The sequence below is a fragment of the Pleurodeles waltl genome, chromosome 4_2 (genome assembly GCF_031143425.1).
Source record: "Pleurodeles waltl isolate 20211129_DDA chromosome 4_2, aPleWal1.hap1.20221129, whole genome shotgun sequence".
NCBI classification, from domain to species: domain Eukaryota; kingdom Metazoa; phylum Chordata; class Amphibia; order Caudata; family Salamandridae; genus Pleurodeles; species Pleurodeles waltl.
In genome coordinates, this window is record NC_090443.1 from 821,225,132 (window position 1) to 821,242,320 (window position 17,189).

Here is a 17,189-nt window from a genome sequence, read left to right on the forward strand (position 1 = left end):
CAGCAGGGTTAGACTGGGTCAGAACAGCGGCCCCAAAATAAAAATGGCCCCATTAGTGAATCATATAGTTAAAAAGCTGCCAAGGTTTGTAAAGTGTGGCAGTTTTGAAATTCTAAATACATGCTGTTTGAGTTTTGTAAGATATAGAAGACAGCATGGAATTGAGCTTACTGCAGGCAATGTTTGTTTAATATTAAGAAAATTAACAGTAAAAAACGGCCCATCAGACCATAATACAGGCCCACAAACAGCCAAAAAACAAGGTACACCTGGGGACCACCACCTCCCGGGGGCTATAATTGTTGGAAGGGGGCTTGGGCCCCCGATTGAGGAGCCATACATGGCCCTGGGGACCACCACCCCCAGAGATGGCTCCTGCTATGTCCTGGGGTGCTTAAAGCAGCTCCTTGCTTGCTGAAGCAATGGGACCGCATGGGAGGTCTTGAGGCATCCCATGGGTCCAAGATAGCCCTTAAAGGGCTTGTTATAAAATAGATTTTTTTTAAAAGCACATAGAGACCACAGGGAAGCCCTTGAGGACACCCATAAAGGGCTAAAAAAACTGGTTTAAAAAGAAAAATAGAATAGCTCAGTATGAAGGTCCACCTGGACTTGTTTCCCTTTTTTTATTTTTATTTTTAAAGTAAAAATGTTTAATGCTCATATTAAACATAATTTTACTTTTACAAAATGACAAATACATTTTTATTTTTAAATTGTGCAGACATATTTTATTCTAACTATATCATACATCAAATCCTAAAAAAGTCTCTATCTCTCACCCCCTTACTCTCTTTCTCTCTCTTCCAATCTCTTTCTCCCACTCACACACCCACTCAGACACTTCTGCACCCACTCACAAACCCACTCAGACACTCACGCACCCACTCACAGACCCATGAGACCCTTGTGCACCAATTCACAGCCCCAGACAGACCCTCATGCACCCACTCACATACCCACTCAGACAATTATGCACCCACTCACAGACCCACTCAGACTCTCACACACCCACTCACAGACCCACTAAAGTCCTCATTCACCCACTCACGGACCTGCAGACACAGTGACGTACCCACTAAAACGCTGATGTATGCACTCTCACACCCAGACAGACACTCTCACAGCCTCTCTCACCCCCAGATACACCCTCTCACTCCTATTCTGACACCCAGAGAGGTCATGGGCAACTTCTGCCACACACAGTCAAAGGGCCATGCACAGCATGGGGGTTGGGTGGTTAGGGGCGTTGGCCACAGGGACTGGCTGCAGGCCAGCCCTTATGGGCAATCCCTGCTGCACACGGGTGTAGGACGTGCATAGTGAAAGGTTGGGTGGTTGGAGTAACGTAAGTAATGAAAATGACTAAACGTTAAAAAAATATATAAATTTACTGGAAAAACTAAAGGTTACAGGGACGTTATAGTTAAGAAATAGAATTAAAAACACAATAGAGATTCACTTAAAAAAAACAAAGGTTACAGAGACGTTATGGTTAGGCTCACATTTTAAATGTACAAAACCATAGAAATTCACCAGTTATAGTTAGAATTATCGCAAGTAACCATAACTCGTGCCCTAAGGTAACTATAACTCGCTTCCTCCCCATGCAGTGCTAATTAGCCTACAAATTAAAGCACGCATGACATTTTTGATAAGATCATTGATTACGTCAATGAAATATTTGCAATAAAATTATTGATGAAAAAATTGTGCATGGCGGGGGCGCAAGTTATAATTAATTACATTGGGGCACAAGTTACAGTAATTTGCGATAACTCTAACTATAACTGGTGAATTTCTATGGTTTTAAAGCAGGCCCAGCCCATAATTGGACACCCATTTCTCGGCCCCTCAGGAATGAAAGCCCTGGGTACTAGCATATTCCAAGGTTGATTGCAATCCCTTCCTCCTGCACCAAAACCACAACACGGGGAAGCAGAAAACGCTCCTCAGTCCTGAATGTACGCTGCTGTGGGAGGAGCTCCCCCCTCACCATCACAGCCTTTGTACTGACATTTACTACCTTCACTTAGTAAAATAAATGTCAGTATATTAATTCTCAGAATTGGGGACTAACACCGTTGCATTCCTGGGTAGTGCGATTAATCCTTATTCCAGCAATAAAACTGAACACTTTCAAAGTTCCAGTTTTTTCCGGTAACGGCTGGGTATGACCCCCAATCCAACAGTCTTTATAGAATGAAGAAAGTCTGAAGTTACTTACAATAGTCGTTTTACGTAAATTGGGTGTATTTTATTCTTTAAAATAAATGGATGCAAGCCTGCACTCCGTGTATCAAATCCCTGGCGTCACTGACATTTCTTGTTCCAAAAATATTGTTTGAAGCACTGGAGTATTGTTTATTTTTTGTTTTGTCTGTTACATTGTCTGTTCTTCAAGAAACAACCTAAAAGCATATGCCTGAAACAGCTATAATACTGATGGCATAGTGTAATTTTTGGGTACAATTTTCTGACACAATGATATCTAACTTACTATGATGAGCCTTCAAGTATTTCCCCTAGCCAAAAGATTATTAGAAGATGGTCCTAATCCCATCAGTATTTACACTCAGGACATATGTGAAAGGGCAATGATGGCTGTAGCTGAAGAGCAGGGCAGTGTTCAACACTGAAAAAGCTTGGGTCTGTGACATGGGGCTCTATAGTACCAAAGAATGCTGAAACAGATGATGGTCTTCTCTAAGTAGCAGAAGGCAAACCCCAAATTCTTTAAAGGGGTGGGGTTAGTTCCAAGCTCCAACCCTCTGCTACTATTCTACACCGGCTGCTATTTAGAAGCAGTTTTTGGAGTCCATGCGGTCCATGTTCCGGCACGCCTTGTACTGAATGCATACAACAGCAAACTGGCGTCTGAGGGGGCCACACTGCACAGAACAAGCATTACACATCTCGAGTCACTGTCAGTACAGTTTAGTAATTCAATGACTCACGCCTGCTATATAAGCGCATAAGAGAAGGGGTATGAATATTCTTCTCTAAGTCATTCCAGGCAACTAAGGATACATGTATTCTGGTGTCAGGACATGCGCAAAACAAAACAAATGAAGGGAAGCTTATTATAGTTAGGCATGCTTTTCATCTGTTATAAAATGAAATATAGTAGCATAGACCTCAGCCGACTGAAACAACCTAAAATGAAATACTGTCCAATTCTTCAAGTTTTACCTTACGTGTTGTTAATGCAGTATTTATATATATATATTTATATATATACACTTGCGTGTTTAGATGTTTGGTTATATTTGGGCTACTGGGCATCTGCTGTTCAAAAGCCTGGTTTATTCCTACACTGAAAAGGTGAGTTAATCCTCCATCTTTAAGCTGTTCCTGCTGCTGATAGCCACTTTTCTGACTTATTAAATTGTAATGTTGGCCCCAATATACAAGCATACACGGTTGTCCAGATGAAGACCTGGTACTTGTAAGATCAAAGAGTTGAAACATCAACTGATCATACCAGAGGATTGCTAGGTTGAACATGAAAACTGTTGCATTTTTCTGTATTTAAGTTGTTGCTTTTTCACTTTGAGAAATACTATATTTAGCACTAGAAACTCAGGGCCTGAGTTAGAACTTGCCAGACTGGTTACTCTGTCACAACAGTGACGGATATCCTGTCCACCGAAGTCTAAGTCCCATAGAATATAATGGCATTTAGATCTCGGTGGATGGGATATCCGTCACCGTTGGGACGGAGTAACCCATCTGCAGAGTTCTAAATCAGGCCCGTCATTTCTAATCAATTAGCCATCTGCACTTAGCGTTACACAAGTGTGACCATATTCAAATGAATATGTATTTAATGATGTTCATCATATTTTGTCTTTTGGTTGTTATCCCTTCAATACATAAAAAATTAATAGCTTTTGTTGCCTATTGCTGATGCTTTTAAGTTTAAGAAACTATGGGACTGATTTAGAACTCGGTAGATGGGTTACTCCATCACAATGGTAATGGATATGCTGTCCGCTGAAATATAAATCCCATAGAATATAATGGGATTTAGATTTCGGTGGACGGGATTTCTGTCACCGTTGTGAGGAGTAACCAGTCTGCAGAGTGCTAAATCAGGCCTTACCCCTTTAACCACTGAACTAAGTATGTATTGAATGTCTCCACAGAGATCACTGCTTTTGCTTTTTTGCTTTGGTCTATAATAAAGATAATTTTGTAAACTGAATACAGGGGTTATTCTAAACAACAGAATGCTGCAGGGGAGCTTAAGGAGCATCAGAGACTTTTACATTAATTTCCAGAGAACATAACATTGTCGTTATGTAATGTGGTAAGCATTAAAAGTATGATTTGGTGCATGAAAATCAGTTGATGGGCCGTGAGACCTTTTTCTAAAAAATGCATCTTTTTTCAACAAAGGTTTCAAAGCAACTCCCAAGACTCTTCTGTGTGTTGTTTTAAAATTGCCTTTCATTCATCCCTGTCACAAAATGTTGTTTCTGCTGAAGTCATAACTGATAGGAGAGTTCTCTCCGATAATAGTTGGAAAAGCTGGTTTATATCAAAGCTAATCCTTATCATTGTACTGGAATATAAAATAAACCATCTGTTCAGGCAAGCAGAACACTGATATATGAACCTACGATTACGAATAATTTTAATGTGTAATAGCGAAAAGCTAAATAAACAGTAATTTTATGCACACTGCCTCCTAATTTATAAGGGCTGTACCAAAGGCGTTCTTTCCTAATTATTGTAAATTGATTGTATGTTTCTCATTGCAGGCAAAGTGTTTTTCAGTGCCAGCAAACTCCCATTACAAAAAATCAAGTTCAAGAATGAAGTTTACAATATTTTGGGCCTATTGTAATCCTGATTCAGGTCTAAATGTATCCAGATTAAAAATTGTGTGGCAAAAATGCAAATATGTAATTTTCCCCTCTTCACGTTTCCAACAAAAATCCTGGCAAAATGTTACAGAAAAACTGTCAGAAAGACGTAAAACAAGTGATAATCGCGTGTGCCCACTTCAATACCACATAATATGCCTCATTCCAACCTATGGAACGTTATTTTGAAGGTAATACTGCATCTGATAAACATTGTGCCCAGCAGTACTAGTATTTTCTGCTTGTAGTATGATTGTAGCAAATATTGGGGCACACAGAATTAATGTTGTGCTGTTTACAGAGTGTGGGGGAGGGGGGGAGAAGAATGAAATAGTTGTAGCATCTCCATCCACACATGTATAACGCGAAGTGCAGAGGGCCAATTAATTAGAACCTAAGTTTCCTGTGCTAAATATAGTAGTTTTCAAAGTGAAAAACAACAAACTTAAATAAGGAAAAATGCAGCAGTCTTTATACCCATATAAATTCAACTGAGCAATCCTCTGTTATGATCTGTTAATGTTTCAGCTCTTTTATCTTATTAGTATGGGGTCTTCATCAGGATAACAACATATGCTTATATGTTGGTGTCAACACTACAACTCAATAAGTTAGAAAAGTGGCTACCAAAGATATAGGATTAACTCATCGATAATCACTCCCTCAGATGAAGCACCACATAGTTAGATGACCAAGCCAAATTTTGTTGCAAGTGATGTGGGGCAAAGTTTGTCAGAATGCTGGGACTTCAGCTCTGAAATGCCCTGAAAAGAGATATCCTGGACTGCAGGCACTCAAGTACATCCTAAATAGTAAGGCCTCCAAGGAGATTTTAAGAACCATCCTTCTTGGGGCTCACCAACTCCATTCATGCTCCACTATCAGTTGAGTCATCCAAAAAACAGTTTTGCCAAATATCTTGAATAAGCAAGAAAGATTAATATTTACCTAGACTTCAGGACCTGGAGCCTCACAATTATATGTACCGGTGTTGTAAAGTGGCTGTAAAGGGTTGTGTTAAAAATAAGTAAAGATAAGTCTAGCAATAACCATGAGTCATCAAGCTGACTTGCTAGAACTGGTCAGGAGCATTGTTAAGCCTGACAAAAATGCAATATATATGGAAGTATGAAACTAAGGATAGTGAAAACCCAGGCTGCAGGTCCATCACACCTACATAGAAGACAAAGTTTTGAATATGTGGGGTTGACATACAGTGTTTTGATAGTCAGAAGGCATCTCCAGATCTTTTAGGAATTTTAAAAGGTTAGCAAAGTCCCTTGAGACAGGAAGTACACCTCCAAAATGAAGCTGTGTTCTTTCCACATTGAGGCACTAGTCCTTGTGCTTTGGTTGTATCTAATTAATTGATGGGTCCTGGGTTTGCTTCTTATTTTGAGGGCAGCACAAGGCCAACTCTAGCTCCATATTCAAGATCCATCTCATCATTTACTAGGTTTGCTCGTGTGCTTAGTTCTGTTGGTGCTGCCTTCATTTTTAAAACACATTAGCTTGTTTATACAGGTTCTAACATTAACTATCTCATAACAAAGGCGCAGTTGAAGACCATCAATATTTAGATGAGTTGGGGTTACAACGATGTGAAGGTCTATGTCTCTAGCATAAACAGAAAATTGTTAATCCTTATGTGCTTCTCATACTCTGTCCCTAAACCGTTAGTTCTGTAGAGTGCAGCACTAATATATTAACTTTCTTGCCCCCTTGCATATTTGTGTCCTCAATCCTTCAATCACACAACTCACTGTTGTGTTTAATCCTTTCCAGCTGGCCTTCTACTTTTGACATGGCACAGAGACCATTATGCAATGCCTAAAGCCTATTACCTGCAGGAGAAGATTACATTTTAGCAACCAGACTAACCCCTTCATTTGGAATAAATAAAAAATTAACTCCAAAAAATACAATGGAGCCAGGAACCATCTAATTGTCTCAGAAAAGATCTTAATTCTGGAATCATCCTCAAACAGTCATATACCAGAGGAACTAAACAGTTTCCTTAAATAAATGAACATATTATATAACATGCTTAGAAAAAAGCACTCACTTTGTACAGTAGAGCTAATCCCTGCATAGGGAAGAGCGGTTACGCATATTATTTGATGTCTATCATTCTCATGTGGCTCTTTTTTATTTCTGTAAAGCTACTAATGCGTTGAACTTAAGACCCAGAGGGAAGCACACTTAATGTCATGATTCACTATTTCTAATATGTTTTTCATCCTGAATTTGTCCCTGCCTAATTAGTGATGGATTGAAACATGAACCCATTTACAATGACTAAGGGCCTCATTACGAGTTTGGCGGTCCCACCACAGGACAGCCAAACTAACAAGGAGGACGCCACCGCCATAACGGTGAAGTTCCCCCTGAGCGTATTAGAATGTTCCCGCCGGGCTGACCGGTGGGAACATTGTAATACGCGTTCCTACTGGGCTGACCGGCAGGAACAGTATTAGGATATTGGCCTTGGATCCCTTAAATGAGCCGATGCCAATATCCTAACACTCGAGCATACTCGGAATGCGCACGGTCTGCAAAGCATGCTTTCTGAGCAAGCTGGGCTGGGGGGTCCCTTCACTGCCCACAACATGGTTGTGGGCAGTGCAGGAGCCCAGCTGTGGCCCCCAGCACTTCCTTCCGCCAGCCTTTTCTTGGCAGGCTCCCTGCCCTGAAAAGGCTGGTGGAAAGAGGAGTTGTAATCAGCCAGGCAACACTGAGCTCAGCGCCGCCATGGCTGGTTGCAAGCCCGAATGCCTTCATGCCATCGGGAACCATGTTCCTGGGGGGACGGCTGTCCTTTTGCAGCCCGACTGCCAAAGTCGTAGTTTGACAGTCGGACCGCCAAAGCCGCAGTGGACCGACTGCCACTGTGAGTTTGGCGGTCTCGTGACCCCCAAACTCGTAATGAGGCCCTAAGTCCCATTACTATTGCTGATTAGGGATGCATTGTAATATACCTGTGTCATTCTCATACTGTATTTATACTAAAATAATTATCATACATTATGCATTATGCATTATGAATTAATTGTTTTTGTGTGCATACACCAGCAGTCAACACTGAACCAAATTTGCCACTACTTTTTTTTCGTTCTGTGTGTAATATACAGTGATTTAGAATAAATGTTTAGGAACTTACAAATAAGGTCTACTTAATGTCTCTCATTCTGCGCTCCCAATTAGTATCTCAAAAATGTCACTCAGCACAGGGCGCCAAGCATTTTGTTCTGTGTTAAAGTCTATTTCCCAAATGTGAACATTCAGTTCCTCATGCTCAAGAAAATGTAATCTCAGCCCTGCAAAGCATCCACTAGCATTGCCCACTCCTAACCACATCCCACTACAATTTAAGAACACACGCTTGTAAATATCAGCTAAAGCAAATGAAGAAATGGACCTCTTTAAAAATTAGCCTGTTGCGCCATTTTCTTTCCAACAGAGGAAAGAACCACACACTTCTCGCTGTTAACAAGATCTATAAAGTTGACACGTTCTGAAGTCAGGGCCCACAAGCCCTTTAACAGCACTTTAGGCACCGCAGCGTTCACCACTTGACATGGCCAGGCACATGGCGCGTTGCATGTTTCTAATTATCTGGATAAATGGTGTCACACCTCATAACCTTTTTTACAGTCTAGGATTTGGAGATAAGTGCTTTACCGTTGTAGTTAATCGCATCTCCCTGCCACCAGTCATGGGGCATACTTTTCCACAGAACAAATTGATAATGCCATCATGACCTTTGCCTTGCGCCTTTTCTAAGAATTACCAAAAATAAATACTTAGAGTTTATTGCTTCACTGAAAGCTCGTTTTGGGCCAGTGAAGGTTTATTTCCTTATTTAATGTTTGTATTAAGTTGAATAAACGGGTTCTTCTAGAAGGGACCCCTTGCCTCCCCGCACCCCCGTGCTAACTTGTGGCTCGCTTGATTGACACACCTGAGAAACAATGCCTGCACTGTTGTGGCAAAAATGCAATTGTCCTTTGCAAACCATATTAATTTACCTCTTCACCGGGTGGCCTTCATAACTCCACGAGAATTCTGATTAACTTCATGTGTACAGCGGACTGAGGGGTAGTAGAAGTATCTGTGGAGTTCTTAATTCTTATTTTTTTGTAAACAAAACAAGACACTGCTTCTCAGCTGAACTAGGAAGAACATGGCAAAGGATATACAGTGGCAGTAAAGACTGATAATAAGGCACAAAACTTGAGTAGTCATCAAAATGCATGTTCTGTATTCTGTAGTTTCTATCTCACATTCTGTTTAATTCACCCACCAACCACACGTTTCCTCTGAACTCCCGTTTCCCACCCACGATTTTCCACAGTAGCATTGTGAACTTCACAGGTAAATGCACGGAACATATCGATTCAGATTCAATTTAACACATCGCTGTACTTTTCACATGGGGCCAGTAAAACGTCTGCTTAAAGCTGTTTGCCACAGCTGTGCACCGTTCATGCATTATAATCAAGTTTGTATTCCATTCACTCTTTCAATCAATCTAACAAAGGCCTTCTCACACAATAGACAAGATTTCGCTGACTGTGGTGTGTCCTTTTACAGTAAGTCATGTGAAAATAAAGCAGGGAAAAGGCAGGACTACAAAGAGGTTGACCAGATTCATGGGAACTCAGTCAGTAAAATTCCCCGAATTGGTGGTATGCAGAGGGAGAGGGGATTAGGTCAACAAATCTCTTTCTGCCAGCCCATGCTACCTGACCTTAGCTTCAATTTTATAGGCCAGAAATGTTCAATTTTGTTGGGACTCCAAAGTAGCGACCATGAGAATGACAGTGCAGAATGAGGGGCTGGGGGGTTGTACCTTAGGTCCCACACCAACAGGAAAGTGGGCCTACAAAGCCCTTATTCCAAAGACCAAACTGATCTCAAAGTCCTGCCCATGCCACCCACACACATCACCACAATTAGGACCATTGGTGGATGCATGGGCAAACCTCACGTGGGTCAGGCATGTACTGATGTAAATGAGGTCTGTGACTTGTGAAGGAGCTCCTTCCTTCCAGTCAACTTAAGGTTATCACTAATCATACAGGATCATGCAATGCTTTAGGGTGGGACCTGATGTGTTGAAAGTCAGATGTGCTATTCGTGTAACTACCTTCAACCTTAACAACTATTTTCTGTTTTTGTTATTAAAGATTTATTCAGAACAATCAATCCAAAGCCCCCACATGTCTTACCCATGTAAATCTATATATTAGAAAACCTGAGTTGAAAGTTCTTGTCATCTAAGTTCCCTTTAAGTTTGTTAACGGCATTATGTCTGAAAAGATACAATACAATAATTTTCCTAAACAATCTTCTTCTCTAACTAAACCATAATATTTCTAATGATTTCCTAACAAATTCTGTATTATGACAGTATACTGGAGGGCATACCTACCTGTGCTTTCTTAGGTTTCACTGGTGCCTCAGTCCTGAGGATATCCATTTACTGATCCAGGATGCCTTTTATAACAGAATGTTACATTGTTTTTAGAAAGAGTTAAAGGGCTAATTTAAAGCTGAGTGGTAACGGGACACTTGTCAAAGATTCATGAATGTCCCCTGTGCCACGCTCACGGTTCCTCTCCTTCAAGAGTACTACTGTGTTTTGTAACAATAGAAACTAGTCTTTTAGTGCCAAGGTGTCCCAAAGAGTAAATGCACTCTTTACAAATACACGTGTTATGTTCTGTGTTTTATCTAGAGGCAATGGAAGCAGTATTTGTCATAGCTGAGCCACAGCTGGTTCTGTTTTCGGAAACACTCTCACCGTGCTGGTCTGCCAGCTAACTCTATGTTGGAAGATCTGCCCACTGTATGGGTTTAGACATTATTTTTCACCTTTCTTCCCCCTTCTCGCCCTTTAACTGGTAGGTGAACAGTGCTGGTAGCACCTGCTCCACTATCAGCCTTTCCACTATTCCGGCAAAGCATCTCTTTGGAAGTTATGGGAGATGCCTACACCCCACCCTGCTTGATATGAGATAGAAAGTAGGTGGGGATCAAGAATGGGTTTACAGTATTTTACAGCAGTTTTATAATTTTGTGAGGGAGCTTGCCCAATACATTTTCCCAATCTAATTGAGAAATGCATTTTATAGTTTGGATTTAATTTAGTGTCCTGGAGAGTCACACACAAATTCTTTACGATATAGACAGGCTGATAGAAAATCACCATATGTAACCCCATTAAATTCTGATTTTACAGACATAGGAATCAAAGCAACCAAAGTTTCCTACTGAGGTAGTGTCTGCCCCCTGTCAATTAGTCAAGAATCTATGTTGGTATATCCTTCTCTTACAGAGCCTCCACCCCTTCATTTATTTCACTATAAACGAACCGGTCTTGCCTACTTCGGTAAATAAATGAAAAGACCCCACTAATTTACCCTAAGGCTACTTAAAGTGACAATTGCTACCTTTAGCTGCTTGAATTCAGAACTCAACAACTGCATTCCTTTATGTCTCTTTGCTGCATCAATACCCAACTATGGAAAAATAAAGACAGTGAATCTGGCTGAGCATTTAAACCTCCTATACTTGCTTATTCTTTCCCTCGTAAGGAAGTCCAGGAGGAATGCTTGGAGTGGTTCGTGCCAGGCCTCCCTGTATTGGAGGAGAGCACAGAATCGGAGATGCTCAGATAATTATATAGTCATCCGGGAAACGAATCCTTATCCATATCGTAGGAGAAAACAATTTCTCTAAGTAGATCTGCCACATATTTTGTTGAGGATCCTCCATATTGTGGACCAGTATTTGTTGCCTTCGCCCTATAGGGTACCATCACTAGCTGCAGGTTGGTTCTACTGGATCTATTCTTTAGATCTTCACATTTGAGTCACAATAATTTACATATGACTTCCTGTTTCAAATCTCATTCCTGAACGGAGGCCTCCAGGGTTGTAACTCTTTCATCAGTGCCACTAAAGACTTTAGTAGGCATAAAACAATTATTTATCCAAGGAGTCTACCATCTCAGCTAACTTCTTGAACATAAATACCTGTTATGCCTCTGTGTTTTTGATGTAAATAACTTCTTCAAGGATAGTTTCCATAAATCTATAGCTCTTTTTGGATTAGCCCTTGGTAATTTTGGTGAGACGCTGCATTTGATATCTACCCTTCCGTACAGCTCTTCCTTTCTGATCACTTCTACATCAGTGTTGTGTGTTAAATCTTCCAAATCGTTTGTGCCAATTGATTGCGCTAGTGAACTGAATTGAGAGCCCTTGCTCAGAATATAGCTGGTGCATTAAGGGATAGTATTTTTGACCTGGCTTGTTGAAACTTTGTTGTTAGGGTTACAGTAATTTTCCCATGTTAGTTAGCCCACTTAAGGGTCTCTTTTGCTCTCATGAAGCTCTTTCTTCCCACTTCTCTGAACAAAGGAGGAGCACTGAAGGGGTCAACTAGATCAGGCAATCCACAAATATCAGGGATTCTCATGATGAAATGTTGATGTCGCAGTGGAAGGCTAAGTTGGTTGAATTTCATGCATGAGACAGGGGCCACACCATCAGATGGATGCTCTTCGGTATCTTTGCTTCCTGCGATTTTGTCTGCTCCTAACACTTCTGCAAGTCTTTGGTTTAAGGGGTAACACTGCAGGCATAAACTAAAGCGAAAATTATGTTTATACTGCCCAGTTCATCACTAGCTTCCTCAGCACCGAATTGCGGCTCAGCAGAGACCATCCATCATACTTTTAAAATCTCCTGTTTCTTAGGCAGTCACAGCAAAATATCTTGTGAATCTATCTTAGCAACTACCTTGTTAGTGCATTTTGGTACTTGTAATTCTTCATTTATCCCCCTGAGACCTTCAACGTGAGTCTCTGCATGCCTCAACGAGGAAGGAGTGGATGCTGGAGTGGTTTATGGATTATTGTTCACCTTCACCTCCAGGCCTGGCTCTTGTCAGCTACTGTATTGCTGTTGCAAACTGCCCAGTCCTCCACATTTCTTTCACTCTATTCCATTTGTTCCATGGGTACATTATGAATCTAGAGATTTTGTGAGTGGCCCATAGATTTATCTGATTCCTTATGATGTAATGTACCTTCCATGGTTACTCTTTTTATCTTTATGATCACAATTCTGGATCTTATGAGCCACCATCCCTAATTCTCTCCTTTTTGGTCCAGGTTGCTTAGTCAGTTGCATTTTTGAACAAGCACCACAAGTGCAATTTAAGGTCTATTAAGTCTCCTCCTGCTGATTGTGTTGTAATAACAAGGGTATTTCAAATTCATGTAGATAACTTGGTGATGCTACAAACTCAAAATAACCAGTTTTCAATAAGTTTGCCAAAGATTATTATCAATGGACACATTTTTCTTTCACAGAATCACATGCTAAAAGTGTTCATATCATTTCAGGCACCCACTGGGAAACTAATGATATAGACAATTATTTTGCCTAGGAGAAACCTACGTGCATTCCTAATGCACCAGTCCAACAAGGCTGCTTTGTGTAATTTATTTTCACTCTTGCTTGACAATATGGACTTGATTTAAGAGTTATTAATACCATTGGCATTAGGTGTGATCCCATCAGAAGACTTGTACAGACTGCCCTATCATCCCTCCCCCACAAAGGACTGGTTATGGCATTTTACTGATTCCTTTGTGGCATTACAGGGCAAGATATGCCAACATGCCCATCAATGCCCCAATACCAGCAAAGACCAGTTACTCTTCATTGATTACTCTCTCTTCCAGATAAATGGTCGTCTCTGCTGTCATTTGCATGGGCTCTTCTGGCACCAAAGAAACAGGAGACAGGGCCAACCTGAAATAAGGTATACTCTAAACAGTAGGTTAGGTAGATGTTATTGCTGTCTTTCAAGACATCTTTCCTGCAGCTGATGGTCTACATGATGAATCATATCAATCATTTCTGGGAACAAAGACATTTGGGGAAATAGCACCTTTTCATCCTAGATTGTTGTAATAGACCCATCTATATAAGGTTATTTATCTTGTTCCTTTCACATTGTTTTAGCTGCCAATTGGTGCATGTTTCTCTCAGAGGAATGTTCCCAGTATGCAATAATTGCAGTTCTGCTTTCCTGCTTTATAGTAGACAGCACAGTCCAAGGGTGCAAGAGTCTTTTCTTCATGTACATTTTTGAGAGGTTGAGCTTGGGCAACCTTCTTTCCAAGCTACCCTGAAGCACACAGAAGTAAAACTTGTGCAACTGACTCCTGGCAAGAAGGCACTGAGAGGAGTAATGCCATGGGCAGAAAAGAACAAGAAGGAGCAAAGAAGAGGTACACAGAATGCCAGAACCGCAGGTGGAACTGAACTTGTCCAGAGTAGAGGTAGCCCGAGGTGGGGACGAGGAGCATGGTGCCCGTTTAGCACATCTGCTTACAGGTCAATGATTGCTACGCACTTGCAAGAGGATTCTATAAGGAAGCAGCGTGTACTTGAGAGTGGCGGTTACCAAACAAGACTCCAGTTGCGAGCTGAGTTCTGGTTTTCTGTAGGCAGAGGTTGGCGGGGGTTATTCCAGGTCAATTTGATTCAAGTGAGGAGCTTATCTCCTTAGACATGTTTTTTAGGCATGGGCAAAGTGAGCAATTGTCCAAGGTCCCCACTTTCTAAAGATCCCCCTGGGAAAATAAACGTTTTCTCTATCTAGCTCATCTATTTCCATTTCTCAACCTCTCTCCTCTCTGCCTACCTCTACCTCTACCTCCTCTAAGTCTGTTTCTATTTGCCCAATGATATCTTAAGGATATCTAGGAGCCCTGTAAAGTCATTTTACAACTGGTTTTGTGTGAACCCTGTATCTGAAGGATTATTTGGCATGCAATTATCAGAAAGCGGGTAATAAAATTCAAAGTTGTTTGGAATTTTGGGCCCCCAAAATATGTTGTCACCTTGGCCCCAAAAATCCTCAAGACGATACAGTAACTCTGTTTGGGAGTTTTGATGTGTGCACCTTGAGGGTGACGTGAGTTGAAATGAGAGAGAAAGTGTTGTTTTTTAGATTAATCCTTTGCAAGATATTTGTCATTTTTGGGAAATGCTATATTTGTGAAAGAAGAGTCAAGTAGTCTAGAGAATTGTTGGAGGTGACAAATGCTGTTGAGAGAATGTCTATGTTGAGTGCTTGCTCTGCACATGAAAGAGTGAGCTTTCCACTTTTTTTTCTTGCTCATTACTCTACTGAGTAGGAGGGTCTTTAGTATTAGTTTGGCTCAGGTTTTGTTTCCTTTTCTTTCCTTGCTTGTGTTGATTTAGAGAATAGAGTGCATAATTAGAGAGAGTGTTTGGCAGAGATCCTAGATTCATTAATAGTCTCTTGACGCATACCTGTGAAGCTAGAGTTCACCAGGAAGAATGATATAAGGCTTATTTTAGATGTATTTAAAACTGTTCCACTATATCTAGAATAGGAGGGTGTTTCAGAGATGTTCCTAATTAAGACAGTTATCTTGAAAGTTATCTTCCAAATGGCCCAGTGAAGAATGTAGATCCATATACAGTAAACCAACAGAGAAAAACTAGTAGCATGCAATAACGTGACATTTCCCCGCAAGAATAGTGCCCTTAGTAGATCTACTCGAGCCAAAAAGAGTTCATTTTGTTAGTGGACTTTCATCTGCGTGACAAAGCCAGAAAAAGCATTTGCAATGCAACCGGTCTCGCGTTTGCTTGAGCTAGAGCAATTAGCATTATAAACTGCTAACCAGACTTTTCTTGCCGCATAAATTGAAAATGAAAAAAATAACAGTTTCATATAACTGACTGGACTTTTCTTGCCATATAAACTGAAAAGTAAAAGTTTCACATAGGTGAGCTGATGGCCACCATCAGTGCAAAGCTGACACATAAAGGGAAGTAAAAGTTCACTCATAGTGAAACCTATTGGCAAAAGTGCAAATATCTACGCAACAGGCAAAAGTGCAATTAACCATGTAACAGGGCTGATGTCATGCAAAGTGCTCAACTTCTGCCCAGCGAGATCGCGCTGCAAAAAAAAAGAAAAAGTAATCCAGAAACCGGATGGAAAACGTGGAGTCTCGTATTTTTTCAGTACTTTGTCGCTGCGCTCGAGGAGGGCTAAACACCGGAAAAGGCATGACTTATGCATGTCTGTCACTAATGAAAGCAAGCAGATTTGAAAAGGCAAGCTCACGAACCAATGAAAGAAACTGATGTGACATGGGTGTGGCTTGAAGCCCAAAGAGAGATAACAACACGGGACGGAGCGCTTTGCGCTCGCCCTTAATAAAGAGATGTAACAGTTTTCCACAACATAACACAGGGGAGAACTTCTTTATTTTAACCTATTTTTTTATTATGTGTGCTGAGATACATTGAGAAAAACTTGCGAAATTATCCTTATTGCTAAATTTACACTTTTTTGTTGAAGACAGCCATTGCAGAGTTGCAGAATATTGGAAGACAATATTGGTTAAATTGATTTTTCAGAAAACCTTTGTGAAAGCATGTAAAATAACTGTACTTGGGTAAACAAAAAGTGTGATGTTAATGATGTGCTCTAAAGAAAAGATTTAAGACTATTGGACATTACTCAATGATAGTAACACAGTGGTAAAATTACTAGAATAAACTATTTGTATAAAGGGACCCTCGCTCACTGGTAACTCTAGTGACAATAGGGTTCTCCCACCTCTAAGACTGTATGGAGCATTAAAGTAGCAACATAAAAAGGAGTGCATTGAAACCCTATTAATATCAGTTTTATTTTTAAACTTGCTAAGAGTTCCCCCAATAAACTTTTCAAGGTATGGGACACTGCAGGCAATTTTAAATATAGATCCCACATTAATATGAACAAAGAGCTTTGCTGCTAACACAGCATAGATCCCATCCAGATTCCCCGTTGTAGCGTGGGTGGGTGAGGACCAGAGGTTGAAGAATGACACTAGTGTAACTAGTGGGCGAGGGTCCTTTTATACAAATAGGGAATCTCCAACTATGTTCTCATGGAGAGACTAGCTCAATTATCAATAAGAATTTTCTCTCTTGTGGTTTTGGCCATTGAAGCAATTGAAAGTGGAGCAAACCCATATACCTGGCTTCTCACTCCCTTCTGGTTGGTGTATTGGACCTACCTACTGAATAACAGACAGCAGGTGTTGTACATTTACTGTTGCCAACAACATATCACCTTCACCCCTACACATGGCAGAGTTTTTATCAAATATTAGCCACATTATGCAGGCTGGCATTACTTTGTATATTCAAACAAACATATTATGTACAATATTAGCCTTTTTGCCTCAGACACCATTTGCTTAGC

At 40.6% G+C, this 17,189-nt stretch overlaps 1 protein-coding gene across 2 annotated transcripts in view; it reads right to left on the reverse strand.

The window, feature by feature from the left end:
* Positions 1-17,189, reverse strand: part of ROR1 (receptor tyrosine kinase like orphan receptor 1) — a 546,405-nt gene that overhangs the window by 82,494 nt on the left and 446,722 nt on the right. The window lies entirely within an intron of this gene.